The sequence below is a fragment of the Lycorma delicatula genome, chromosome 11 (genome assembly GCF_047948215.1).
Source record: "Lycorma delicatula isolate Av1 chromosome 11, ASM4794821v1, whole genome shotgun sequence".
NCBI classification, from domain to species: domain Eukaryota; kingdom Metazoa; phylum Arthropoda; class Insecta; order Hemiptera; family Fulgoridae; genus Lycorma; species Lycorma delicatula.
This window is the reverse complement of record NC_134465.1, coordinates 61,380,225-61,395,619: the sequence shown is the minus strand read 5'-3', so window position 1 is coordinate 61,395,619 and position 15,395 is coordinate 61,380,225. Positions and strand designations below refer to the sequence as shown.

Sequence of the window (15,395 nt, the reverse complement as noted above, 5' to 3'; positions counted from 1 at the left end):
TCTAGCGAAAACACCATCTTGTCTCTAGCAATACACTGAACGTTATGATTGCATTGTTGTTACTATCGGTAGTGTTATACTGCGTCGCCGCGATGTTCAGATATTGGACGAGTCCATTTCAGTAACCAGTAAGGGATTAAGCTTGACTTTTGAAATTTCATGGATGAGTGATTGATGGGTTGCGTTTTATATGGGACACCCTATATTTTAGAACGGTATTTTGTTGTACTGCCCAATTACAGATAACAAAAGGAAGTTATTTCATAATATTTATTTTTGTTCCTTATCAAATCCTTATAATTAATTTTTTTTTAAATTCTTGATTAAATCAGTTTCTCAGGTAACTAGATATGAAAAAAAAAACAAATTTCATTTTAAAACTACCACAAGTTTTATAAATAACGATTCAAACTTAAAATTAACGTAAATCTTTCCTATTCGGGAAGTAAAAATTAATTAACCCTAATTGATACAAAAGATGATAAAATTAAAAGAATAAGCTATTAAAATTTTTAGGTATTTGTAATTAAAAAAATATACCAAACTAAAAACAACCAAATAAATAAATATCAAATTCGAGCAAAAAAAAATCGAGTACAAATTTGATTGTTGCACAGCACCTTTCACAAGTGTTACAAACAGAATAGCTATTGTGATTTTTTAAATTTTGTAATCCGGCAGCTGATTTCTGCAGGTTTTTTTTTTTTAATGAAATTCGATTTAAATGAATGATTATTTATTACGTTACTGCCGGATTGTCTACAAAACATTAGCCACAATTACTTTTAATTAAATATATTGTAATTCATTTATTTTTACGATTTGTAACTACATTTTTTTTTAAAGTGAATTAAAAATCATTCGAAAGAAAATGATGTGAAAAATGTAAAAAAAAAAATTGGTTGCCAGCTCTCAGTCAGCGCAGCCTCCAAGTTGCCAGGTGTAAACAGGTGTTATTTTTAATTATTTACACTCATCGTATTTTTTCCAAAAAAATTACGTACTAAATTGAGTTTAATTTTTTCTTTACACGATAACACGTGGTTGCCTGTAAAAAATATGGCCACAAATAGTGGTTGTATTATTTGAACTAATTACTTTCTGTCTGGATAAGACTGAACGAGAGAGAAGGAATGCGCGCGCTGTTATGTTGTAAACAAGACGCAGCGCGACTATCTTGTACAGAAAAAATTAAAATCCAATTTTCTAAAGCACGATAATCATCGTGTTTTTTAAAAAAAAAAAACACGATGAGCGTAAATAATTAACAATTACATACCAGTTTACACCTGGCAACTTGGAGGTTTCGGTTGAATGAGAGCTTTTTTTTTTACATTCTTCACATATTTTTCTTTCAAATGACGTTTATTTCTCTTAAAAAAAGTATAGTTTCAATTCGTTAAAATAAATAAATTACAATATATTCAATTAAAAGTAATTGCGGCTAATTTTTGCTAGGCCACCCGGCAGAGACCATTTCACTCAAACCAGATGGCGCCTCGAGCATCGAAACGGATAGTCATTATGCCTACTGTCGTATCTATTATTTTGAACGATGCTTCGGTTTGGGTTCGGTTTAATCAACGTTGTTGATTAAAAAGAACCTTACCACGCTTCGGAGTGTGCACAGACGTTCGTTGCTGGGGATCATTGCCGCATATCGGACCACCTCATACAATGCTGCTTGCGTGCTAACGGGTATTCCCCCGTGGACATCAGAATAAATCTATTGGTAAAGGAACGGATGGACAGGCATGCCAGGATATCGTCTGCATTGGTACGGGATTCTACTATTAACGTCTGGCAAGATCGGTGGCTAGCCGGGTAAACGGCAGCCTGGACGAGAGTCTTAATACTGGACCTGCGATCGTGGTATTTGAGAAAACACGGTGACCTTGAATATTACACCACACAAATGTTCACAGGCTATGGAAATTTTGGCAGTTACCTTTATCGTATTGGGAGGCGTGATACCCCCCCAATTGTGTGTACTGCATGGAATGGACATGGTCGAACACACCCTGTTTCAGTATCCTGAATGGAAGGAACAAAAGACTCGTGCGGAGATTACGGGCTTGCGTCCCTGCTATCTTACGTCATCTCTGCTGCAGCTTGCTGGGATGCGTTCAGGCTCTTTTCTCGAACGGTGCTTCGAACCAAAGATGATGAGGAACGGAGGAGGGGTTTCTAGCGGGAGGTGTTAGACAACCTCAGCTGTGAGGGCCGGTATGCCCTGGTGTGTTGGCTCCGATAATCAGCTGGGGACTCCATGTACGAAGTGTGACGCTTTCTATTGAGACGACGATCATCTGAACCTGACGTCTTTTAGGGGGAAGTCAAGACGAAAGTCAAGGTGTGGGATCTCCTTGGGGACTCCTCATTTGAGTCATAAGGCACTCAAAAGATCAAGACTCGGCTCCTGGAGTGTGGATGAAGGTTACGTACGGCATTGCTGGATCTGAATTCTTCTCGCTGGGAATTAGAGACAGACATAAATTAAAAGATCCAACCGGCGGGCCGACCAGCCTTGCCGGATGTTCAACTGGTGGGCGAAAAGGTCCGTTTGAGTTAAAGGACACTCCCTTGACTACGTTATAGTTAACTGTGGGTCCGGCTCAGGAAGGGAGTATAGGAAAAGATAAGCAAAAACAAAAATCCGGACTAATGTATTAAATTATTATTAATCACTCATATAAATCGAGTTTCATTAAAAAAAAAAACAGATACCTGCAGAAATCAGATACCGGATCTTAGACTATAAGATGGTACTCGATAATAATTATACATAAGATGATAATATAAAGTTGAAGGCGGTAAAGTCGTGAAAATTGGTTAATTTTTCTTTGAAAACAAAATCATATGTTTCACTATTTAAAAATTAAATTTGGGTGAAGAGTTTTTTGGATGTGGAAGAAGGCGGGACAAAATTCTGTATGAAAATTCTAAAACTCAACATGAATGAAAAAGAACTGCATTCTCAGAGATGACTCCGGTCTATTTTCTCAATCGCTTTTCGATCAAATTCGATGCGAAATATTATTTCTTCGTCGTTATACTTATTTTTTGCGTTCATACGAGTTTTAATTTATTACTTTCTCTTCGTCTTTCTGTCTGGTAATGTTTTCAATCTCTATAATTCTACGATGCGATTGAAATTCGTAAATATTTACAAGTTACATGTTTTACGACTTATTGATGAATTCAAAAACCATAAAATCGTACAACAAAACACAATTTATAGAAAATTTAGTTTTATATACGTGAATAAAATATTTGTAAAACAACTTCTAAAATAAGAAAGGGAAATCCACTATTGTAGTTTTAGTAAAAGATTTTAAAATAAACTATTAGTTGTTTTTTTCTCTCGTAAAAGAACACATCGTTCATGAACGCTAAACATCACTGGTGAATAAAAGTCTACAAACATTCCCAGAATAAAGCCATTCACTGGAAATAATTTGACAAGACCAAAATCCTTCTCAAAAGTAAATAGATTAATTTGTCAATAAGCCCACTAAAACATCAACGTTTAGATTTTAGTAGAAATGTAACAATAATCTATTGTTTCTTTTAAAAGCTTTTGTAGATGTAAATCCAAATACCACGCGAGCGAAGCCATGGGGAATAACAAATTATTGTATATTTTTCTTTTGATAGCAGGTTTACTAAAATTACTACACATTCTGACAATTTTTTCACGTTTTTTAAAGGGTTAGATTTTTATCATTAGTTTTGAATTTTATTTAAAATAAATTTAACAGTGACGCCGGTTGATTTTTTTTTAATGCTATTTCTTTTATTTGAAATGCTCTGATGTAAAAATAAGCTTCTAATGTAAAATAAACAATGAAAATAATCTATTTGTAATGTTGTTCTGTACGTTTATATTTTTAAATTGAAAATAGTTTAGCTTGTTATTCTTAACGGGTATAAAATGAAGAATGAATATTCATAACAAAATTAAATTAATAAATGTACTTCTGGAATACTGTTGAAAAAAAACGTTTCATTCTGTTTAGTGGAGTTATGTCGTACTAAATTGTGAATTTTTGAGCTTAGTTCGTGTGTGTTATAACAAGTAACTAAGCTCTCTTAATATGAACATTGGATATATATTTTTGTTGAAAAAATTTATTATGAAAGACAGAATGAATGAATGCATAAAAAATGTTAAAGCTTTAATTTTATCTCGGCATTAAATTACTGAACAATTTACTGAATAATTTATCATCCCTTGTGTTCCGTGTTTACAAATGTTGCAGACTCCTGACCCACAATATAGGGTTTCTGTTAATTATAATTTTTATACTTTACATTCTATGTATTATAATACTCGTTAAATTATTCGGCGATTGAATATCAAGGCCGTTCTTCATCTCGCTTGTCTTATTAATTCTAATTGTTCTATTTTAATACTGCTTATTGTAAACTAAAATAAGCAAGAACAAAACAAAAGTAATGAAATGTAGTAGAAATAACAAAGATGGATCACTGAATGTGAAAATAGGAGTAGAAAAGATTATGGAGATAAAGAATTTTGTTATTTGGGAAGTAGAATTACTAAAGATAGACAAAGCAGGAGCGATATAAAATGCCGAATAGCACAAGCTAAACGAGCCTTCAGTAAGAAATATAATTTGTTTACATCAAAAATTAATTTAAATGTCAGGAAAAGATTTTCGAAAGTGTATGTTTGGAGTGTCGCTTTATATGGAAGTGAAACTTGGACGATCGGAGTATCTGAGAAGAAAAGATTAGAAGCTTTTGAAATGTGGTGCTATAGGAGAATGTTAAAAATCAGATGGGTGGATAAAGTGGCAAATGAAGAGGTATTGCGGCAAATAGATGAAGAAAGAAGCATTTGGAAAAATATAGTTAAAAGAAGAGACAGACTTATAGGCCACATATTAAGGCATCCTGGAATAGTCGCTTTGATATTGGAAGGACAGGTAGAAGGAAAAAATTGTGTAGGCAGGCCACGTTTAGAATATGTAAAACAAATTGTTAGGGATGTAGGATGTAGAGGGTATACTGAAATGAAACGACTAGCACTAGATAGGGAATCTTGGAGAGCTGCATCAAACCAGTCAAATGACTGAAGACAAAAAAAAAATTTTAAACTATCATCCCGTGTCCCGGTCTCACCCGCGCTCTATGTAAAGTGCTACAAAAATTGGAAATAAGGGTGTCCATAAAGTCTTTCCATGAATACAGAAATTTATTACAAAAAAACTATTACAGTTACATCTGTGCGGTTTGTGGCAAAAGAAGGAAAAAATTATCAAGATTTTTTTTACAATGTCAATAAACCTGTGCGCCTTTAATCGCTCGTAGAATGTCCAAACGATAATTAATTTCATGTCAACATTTCTTCGGTATTACTAGCAACAGCTTCAATTATTCTCCGTCTCAATTTGTCCAGATCAGGTACGGGTATCCTTAACATAGCCCCAGAGGAAAAAGTCTAAGGGAGTTATATCTGGTGTCCGTGGTGGCCAGGAAGTGGGATCGTCGCGCCCAATCCATCTGCCATGAAATGATTCATTCAGAAAATCTCTAACTAGTAATCCACAATGTATTGGTGCGCCATCTTGCTGGAAAATTACCCTAGGTTGCAAGTAATTTAATTGAGATATAGCAAAGTGTTGCAGCATATCCAGGTAAATGTTAGTTGTTATTGATTGGTCAATAAAAAAGAAGAGACCAATAAATCTGTTATGTACCAAACCTCACCTCGCACCACTTAAGGGGGAATCTCTGATATTTTTTCTGGTAAAGTACGAGTTTTCTGAGCCCTGTATTCTCACATTATGCTTTCCCTGAGTTGTAGAAAGTAGCCTCGTCTGAAAAACACACAGCTGCAGGTACTAATCTCGGTCGCAAAGGCAGCACGACGAGGACTGTCATCGGCTGTAGATGTTGTTGCGATATCTGAACTTCATACGCGTGCAACCTTAGTTTCTTGAGTAAAAGTTTGTGCACTGTTAACCGGAAATCCCTAGTTCACGAGATTCACGACTGGTAGATTTGAAACTGCTATATAGAAATGCTTGCTGCACAACCTTCGCTTCACTTCGCCCTGTTTGCAAAAGTTCGACTACACTTACACTTTCCTTAAATTTTGCATATCACGCAACAATACTGTTGATATCAGGTGCTGTTCGTCCGTATTCCTTTTAAAATTTCGCTATACAGTAATCGGTAATTTCGACTCGTTAATACAACACATACTGCGATTTCTCCTGGATTGACTCAATTTTATAAAAAAATTGATCACAATGCCTTCTTCTCTGCTTGCAACAAACCAATATAAAAAAGACTTGGTAATTTTTTCTTTCTTTTGCCACGTACCGGACAGCTGTAACTGTAATAATTTTTTTGTAATCGTGGAAATACTTGACTTTATGGACACCCTATAGTTTTTTAGTAATCACATGTGGACGTTTACTCTTAGAGTTATCGCATATTCACAATTTACCGGTTAAAATAAGATGTTTACATTAAATATATGTTTCCAGAATCAAATTTTTAATGAAATCTGGAGGGTATTAAAGTAGTTCAAGAAGTAATTTATCCCCAGCACAGTGAAGTTCAGGAGTATTATTACCCAATTTTTTGGTATTGCAATGGATACATATTTTAATCACATTACCTGTTTGAATATCTTTCAAATTCAGATAGTCAAAAGTTGATTTGAGACCTAACATCTTTTTGAAAGGTTGAACTCGATTTTGAGCTTAGCGTATATGTTCATCTTCAAGTCTTTGAGTACGCTGTGGCATAGATTCTTCGAGGGCAAGAAGATGTCCTCCGTTAAAGCCTTTGGACGCTCAGAACGGAGGGGGTGGTGTAGCGACCTGACACGTTACGAGGCGGGATCTTCTCCCCTCGGGGGGGAATTGAGATGTGGCATAGATTCACGTTTTCTACGATCATTTTAGTAGCCCTAGACGTTCTTCTTCCTATCTGTGACCTCGTCGACCTAAACGTTATGAAAACATTAATACCAAATTAAAAAGTTGATTCTATGTCGATCACGGGTATGGGGCTTAACCTTATGAAAATTCTTAGTTCAGCGTTATAAAAACTACAGAGTATTATTTTACTCGCGTGAGGATGAGTACTCACGGGTCGCCGCTACATTAAGAGATAACAGATAAAGTAAAATACATATTCATTTTTAAAGAAGTCAATATAAAAATTCAATATTCCTCAAAGCATCAAAACTTTGTGAAATATGTAAACAGTTGTCATTTCCTTTAATTTTATTATAAAACTGTTTTTTTTTTTTTTTTTTTTTTTTTTTTTTTTTTTTTTTTTCATGTACATTACGATAATAATAGAAATTGATATTTTATAAACAATGATATTGAATTTAGGATGGATTTGAAAACTAGATCGTGGATACCGATGTTCTTTGGTGGCTGGGTTTCAATTAACCACACATCTCAGGAATGGTCAGACTGAGACTGTGCAAGACTACACTTCATTTACATTCACACATAAATTCCTCTGGAGTAATACCTTACGGTGGTTCCGCAGGCTAAACAGAAAAATTGGTTAACTATATTACATAATGTACTGAACTAATTATAACGTGTGGGAGTTATATTTATAGAATTTTGACAAAAATTAACCCCAAAGAAACTATCTATCTCCCTCTGGAAATATTAATCCCAAATGATATTTACCAATGAATTGTCCCGTATACACAAATCTCTACACCAACGTTCATCATAATCGGTTAATCCAGTCAAAAATTATTAAGCTTCAAACACGTAGGGGTAATATTCGTACATCGTACGTTTAAATCCTAGTAAAAGTAGTTACTTTTATACGGATTTCATTACTAGATCGTGGATACCGGTGTTCTTTGGTGGCTGGGTTTCAATTAACGAATTAACGACACATCTCAGGAGTTGTCGATCTGAGACTGTACAAGAATACACATTATTTACATTTATACATATCATCCTCTGAAGTAATACCTTACGGTGGTTCCAGAGGCTAAAAAAAAATAGGTTAAAAAATATGAAATAAATAAAAAGAGAAATTTTTTGACATTCTGGGAAGAGGAGAATTTAGGAGTGAATTTTTTGGTATAACGCAAGATACGCATGTACTGAGCTAATTATAACGTGTGGGAGTTATATTTACAGAATTTTGAGAAAATTAACTTCAAAGAAACTACTCCCCTCTGGAAATATTAATCCCAAACTTTCACCAATGAATTGTCCCGTATACACAAATCTCTACACAACGTTCATCATAATCGGTTAATCCAGTCAAAAATTATTAAGCTTCAAACTCGTAGAGGTAATATTCGTACATCGTACGTTTAAATCCTAGTAAAGGCAGTTACTTTATACGGATTTGAATATTAGGTCGTGGATACCGCTGTTCTTTGGTGGCTGGGTTTCAATTAACGAATTAACGACACATCTCAGGAATGGTCAGCCTGAGACTGTACATGACTACAGTTCATTTACATTCATACATATCATCCTCATTCATCCTCTGATGTAACAGCTTACGGTGGTTCCGGAGGCTAAACAGAAAAAGAAAGAAAAGAAAGAACTTCTGACGAAATCGATATTAACATAGAAAATGATCGATATAGACAATGACATTAAATTTAGTAAAAGAAGTTGTAAGTTGTATTTATTTATAGTCTTTTATCTATGATTTATAAAATTGTGGTAATCATTTCGGGAGTCGTAAGAAGGCTACAGTTAAAATTCCATAATAATGGTTAAAAAGTGTTCGTGGTTATCGGGAACAAACGAAAAACTCTTTATAGTAGTACAGTGAGACATATTATGTCTCACTAGTGTACTAGTGAGACATAATTAGGTACTTACGTATTAACGCCACCGCAGCTACTGCTTTATTTAAAAACAAAGTAGTCAATCGGATTTCGGTGGAAAATGAACAGTCTATTTATTTTAATAAATGGTTATTTATATTTATTTATTTTATAAATATAATTTAACCAAACTTAACCTACGCTCGCTTCGCTCGCTAACCTTGACTAATTAACACCGTAATTTTTTGAGTATTTATTTAATAAATTCAGTAATTATTGCAATTATTTATTATTTAAAATATCGAAACATTCCTGTTAATTAGTCAAGGTTAGCGAGCGAAGCGAGTGTAGGTTAAGTTTGGTTATATATTTATAAAATAAATAACATATATAACAATGTATTAAAATTAATAAAGAGACTGTTTTGAATCTATGTTAAACTCATTTTCATTTAAACTCATTCGGCCCATTTTCCAACGAAATCCGATTGACTACTTTGCTTTTAAATAAAGCTGTAGATGCGGTGGCGTTAATACGTAAGTACCCATAATTTTATCTCACTAGTATAGTGAGACATAATTATCAAAATATTTGTTTTTAATTTATATTTTACGTTCCAAAAATTTGATCCTGTAAATAATTAAATAATATTTAAATTCGTATGTAAAAAAAAAAAAGAAATAAAATGGATTTTTTTAACATAATGAATATCTACAATTTAATTTCGTTATATTATTACAACTGTTATAAATTAAAATTCTCTTTTAATATCATTGTTTTTGTTAATATTATTAATTTTGACATGTATGCCTTATTTCGTTGTCAAAATCAGTAATGAATACAAAATTTGAAATTATTTATTACAATATTTTAAGTATTTTGTTATTTATAATTTAAACAGACGTTTGTTTATATTTTGATAAATTGTTCATTATTATAGCGGCATGACATAAATGGATGTATTTTCACTCGGTCAAAATTTCAGGTTTATTTTTGATGCTTCATATTACTCGCTTTTTACAATACTGTTATAACAGAAATTTCTATAAAACTATCAGAATGTTTAGCGTCAGTCTATATAAAAAAAAATTGATCTGGACATCATGTAACTTCCTTGTACACCTATTAAATTACATATACACATTTTTTAAAATGAAAAGTTCATAAAATTGTATTACATTAATAACTTCTGATATTTTTTTAACTGTTAATATTGAATTGTTATTTATCGAAAAGATTTTTATACAATCGGAGGTTAATAAATTATTAATAAATCAATATATATAAATTTAAAAAAAACGTTTAAAAAAAGGAGACGAAGTCTGATTAGAACCGATGTGCCTTCCCCTAGATCCAAATATTTCATTAATTAAAACTTTACTTGGTTATAACTCTGGAACCAATGAAAATAAGTACCACTTATGATAATATCATTGAAAAGCTCCCAATTGAAAGCTTATTAAGAAAAAGTCCAAAATCACAATTTTTTTTTGTATCTTGGGCGTTTTTGGACACTTTTGATCTAGTCGATTGTAATCAAAAGGGGAGATACACAACTAGATGTTATAACAGTCTTAAATTCAAAATTTTAACATCCTACGGCTAATCGTATTAGAGTAATGCGAGTTTTAGAGATGGATTCAGGGATAATCAAAATGGATATTTCCGTTGAAATTTGAAAACCGAAATTGTTCGCGATCACAGTACTTCCTTTACTTCGTACAAGGAGGGAAGGCGTGGCTTCCCTCCGCTGTTGGCGATCCTGATCGTGACTTGGTAATGCCACGCGAGACACTTAGATGGGACCGGGTGGTGATGTGGGGTTTTTCCCTGGCTCCTGCGCGGACCGGAATGAGGTTAAGTTCCCCTTGTTAGGTGACCTATACTGGTCGACTTATTTGGGTGTCGGTCTGAATTTCTATGTTGCGCAAGACATAATTTTGATTGGTATGTGTGTAGCGATGAATTAACTTTAAACTCGTTCGTTTTCTGAGGCATTCACGAACGATGCTGTCAAATCTGGACTAGGCGCGGGGTTCGCCCTTCCGCGGTTTTGTTCAGTTAGTTTGAGGGAATCACGTTAGGTTGGATGTGAAGATGTCCGTTTGAGGCCCACATGAAGGCGAAATTTGATTTGTATTTTACTGATGCAAATGTCTGCCGAGGTATTTACATCGGTGGCATCCTGACCCAGGCCTGGCTGACGACTGTAAGATATAATCAGTTACACGGTGAAAAGACGACCTTCGGTAAAGCCCTTCAGGGCTTGGAACGTAGGGGGTGGTGTGACTACCAGTAACGTCACAAGGTGGGTGTCTTCCTCCTACGGGATTTGGATGGTAGGCATCTGAGAACAGATTTTTCATCCTCCTGTGGAAAGAAAAAAAAGTTTATGCTCTAATTCATTTCGTTTTTTTTTTTGTACAAACAATTTTATTTCCTTCAACTACTTTTACTTTTGTTTTCTTTAATCTTGTTTTTTTAATACAAACGGCTTTTTACGTTTATACATTATTAGTTATTTGAATGTTTTATTATAATCTTTGTTTTTCTTTAATGTTTTTCTTTTCTGTACTTCGTTAAACATTTTAAAACAAAGTGAAAAAATATTTACTACCTCGGTTGCTTTTAAGGCAGTCATGGTTTGTTTAAAAAGCTTTTTATATCATGTACAATTTTCATTGTCCTAATGATTTAATCATGACCGCCTTTATATGACTCATTTTTTAAATCAGTTATTCGGGTATGGTTTTTTTACGTGAAAGTTTTATTTTTAATTCAAAATAAATGTGTGTTGAATTATTTCTTTTATTTATTTATTTTTTAAATGACGGGCATCGACTCATTTTACCTTATGAGAAAGGAAATTTGTATCGTATCAAAAATGCCATGCCTGACCGGGATCCATGATGCTAATTGCATATAAAATTTCCTTAAAAACAGCGTTTACAACAAATAATAAAATACGTAAATAATGAAGACCCTTCTATTACATTGACTCATGATAATAATTATCAGAAAAACAAGGAGTGTATAGTCTTAATTGCGAAAATTGTGACTTAAAATATATAGTTCATTCATCAAATCGTTCATTCATCATTAGAATTAAACAACATATTAATTCTATTATTACAAATAATAAAGAAAAATCTAATTTCGACTAACTCATTTTAGAAACTGGACGTAATTTTTTTTTTTTTTGTCTTCAGTCATTTGACTGGTTTGATGCAGCTCTCCAAGATTCCCTATCTAGTGCTAGTCGTTTCATTTCAGTATACCCTCTACATCCTACATCCCCAACAATTTGTTTTACATACTCCAAACGTGGCCTGCCTACACAATTTTTCCCTTCTACCTGTCCTTCCAATATTAAAGCGACTATTCCAAGATGCCTTAGTATGTGGCCTATAAGTCTGTCTCTTCTTTTAACTATATTTTTCCAAGTGCTACTTTCTTCATCTATTTGCCGCAATACCTCTTCATTTGTCACTTTATCCACCCATCTGATTTTTAACATTCTCCTATAGCACCACATTTCAAAAGCTTCTAATCTTTTCTTCTCAGATACTCCGATCGTCTAAGTTTCACTTCCATATAAAGCGACACTCCAAACATACACTTTCAAAAATCTTTTCCTGACATTTAAATTCATTTTTGATGTAAACAAATTATATTTCTTACTGAAGGCTCGTTTAGCTTGTGCTATTCGGCATTTTATATCGCTCCTGCTTCGTCCATCTTTAGTAATTTTACTTCCCAAATAACAAAATTCTTCTACCTCCATAATCTTTTCTCCTCCTATTTTCACATTCAGTGGTCCATCTTTGTTATTTCTACTACATTTCATTACTTTTGTTTTGTTCTTGTTTATTTTCATGCGATAGTTTTTGCGTAGGACTTCATCTATGCCGTTCATTGTTTCTTCTAAATCCTTCTTACTCTCGGCTAGAATCACTATATCATCAGCAAATCGTAGCATCTTTATCTTTTCACCTTGTACTGTTACTCCGAATCTAAATTGTTTTTTAACATCATTAACTGCTAGTTCCATGTAAAGATTAAAAAGTAACGGCGATAGGGAACATCCTTGTCGGACTCCCTTTCTTATTAGGGCTTCTTTCTTATGTTCTTCAATTGTTATTGTTGCTGTTTGGTTCCTGTACATGTTAGCAATTGTTCTTCTATCTCTGTATTTGAACCCTAATTTTTTTTAAATGCTGAACATTTTATTCCAGTCTACGTTAACGAAAGCCTTTTCTAGGTCTATAAACGCCAAGTATGTTGGTTTGTTTTTCTTTAATCTTCCTTCTACTATTAATCTGAGGCCTAAAATTGCTTCCCTTGTCCCTATACTTTTCCTTAAACCAAATTGGTCTTCTCCTAACACTTCTTCCACTCTCCTCTCAATTCTTCTGTATAAAATTCTAGTTAAGATTTTTGATGCATGACTAGTTAAACTAATTGTTCTGTATTCTTCACATTTATCTGCCCCTGGACGTAATTATAACCAACGAATATATTAAAATACATCTCGTCAAACCGAGAATTCTAAATTCTATTCGGAAGTAACGAAACGCCTGATGTGTCACAATCTTCGAATCCGGTCCGAGTACCGGGATCCGGGCAGTTGGACTTTCTTGTACGACAATGTCCCGGTACATATGACAACAGTTTTACCACGTTATTACGCCGCTAATCAAATCACCGTCTTATCCCAACTGCCCTGTACACCCTACTTGGCTCCAGCAGACTATTTTCTGTTCCCGAAACTGAGATTGAAGGTGAAAGGTCCCTTTTTCTACGATATTCTGGCCATCCAAAAGGTTTGCACCGAGCAGTTGAAGGCGATCCCACAAAGTGATTTCTCCAGAGCGTTTAACGGGATCTACCGGTGCTGCAACGGGTGTATAACTAGACAAGGGTTCTATATAGAACTCTGATGTGAGTAAATTCGTTTATCTTTACATCTGTATTTTTATTTAATTTAGTTCGGGAACTGATAAGACATACTGTTTAGGTAATACTTGCCGGCCTCCGTGGTAGCGTCTCGGCCTTTCATCCAGATGTCCCGGGTTCAAATCCCAGTCAGGCATGGGATTTTCACACGCCCAAATCATCCATCTCATCCTGTGATGCAATACCTAACAGTGGTCTCGTAGGAGGTTAAACAAAACAAAAAAAAAAATAATAATACTTAATTTTTATTTTTTCAATTTAACTCATTGGTATTATCATTCTGTTTGCTTATTAATTTTAAAAATAATAAAATAACTGGTTTTCTTTTTTTTTTATAATAATCTAACTAAAGTAATTATAATCAATGAATCTTTGACATTTTCCAAACTTCATTACCATATATTATAGTCATTTCATAACGTTATATACATTAACGTTTTAATAATTTCAATTTTATTGCATTATAAATTAAATGGTACTTATAATATTCGTAGTATTTTATGTTTCTATGTGTGTGTCTTTATATATATATATATATATATATATATATATATATATATATATATATATATATATACATATATATATATGCGCGCACCCACACACCAAGAAATACACATACTTTTTTTCCGTTTTTTCATTATTATATATATATATATATATATATATATATATATATGACGTAAACAGCAGCGAATGGTAGCAATGGTAAAATAATGGGAAAATAATGACCAGTGATTTAATATTAGAGAATATATGTGTGGTATATTATGGAAATTTTTCATCTACCTTTTGCTGAATGTTACATACATTTACTATATATATATATATATATATATATATGTATATTATTTTTATTCTATATATTTATTTAAATAATATTGTTTTTCCTTTATATTCTATATTTCTCTTATGTCTTCTGTCGCTTACGCTTAATTTACTGTCCTTTATCCATTTTAAACATATTCTATTTTTATTTAATATATTTATTGTTATGTAATACGAATGCCATTTATAAATGCGTTTTTATATCTCTATTTCATATGTAATGTGATGTTTTTATTTATGAATTTGTTTTTTAACCGATATTCATCTATATTGTATGTAATATAATAAATTGCTAAGCTATTGGAAATTTATTTCTGTTTTTACATTACAGCTAGTTCTAACGATTTTTAAATTATTAGATTTATTTTCATATTTATATTACGAAAGTCGTTTAATAATTAAAGAGATAAATGATACTAGCAAATGATTATTTAATCGAATAAATTTAAACAATCTGACGTACAAATTGGCATGCTTGTCATAAAAAAAAATCTGCCAATTTGAAAATAATTTCTATTGTTATAATCAAATTTTTGTTAATTCAAAAATCTCGGCACCGTTTGAAACGTTTACTTTGATGAAAAAAGGTGTTGAAAATAAAATTTTTATTTAAAGATTAACTGAAATTCATTTATGATTGCAAATACAGTATCGTAAGTAGTATATTAACTGTATACATTTTTAAAAGCGGATCGAACCGTTTAAATCGGGCAGTACATCATCGATTTTCTTCAACGTAGCGGAATACCGATGGATCTTTCAATTGACGCTTTGCAAAGTCGAATTAATGATCTTATTCTGAAGG

At 32.9% G+C, this 15,395-nt stretch overlaps 1 protein-coding gene across 1 annotated transcript in view; it reads left to right on the top strand.

Moving 5' to 3' along the window:
- Nucleotides 1–15,395, top strand: part of rdgA (retinal degeneration A) — a 369,811-nt gene that overhangs the window by 145,535 nt on the left and 208,881 nt on the right. The window lies entirely within an intron of this gene.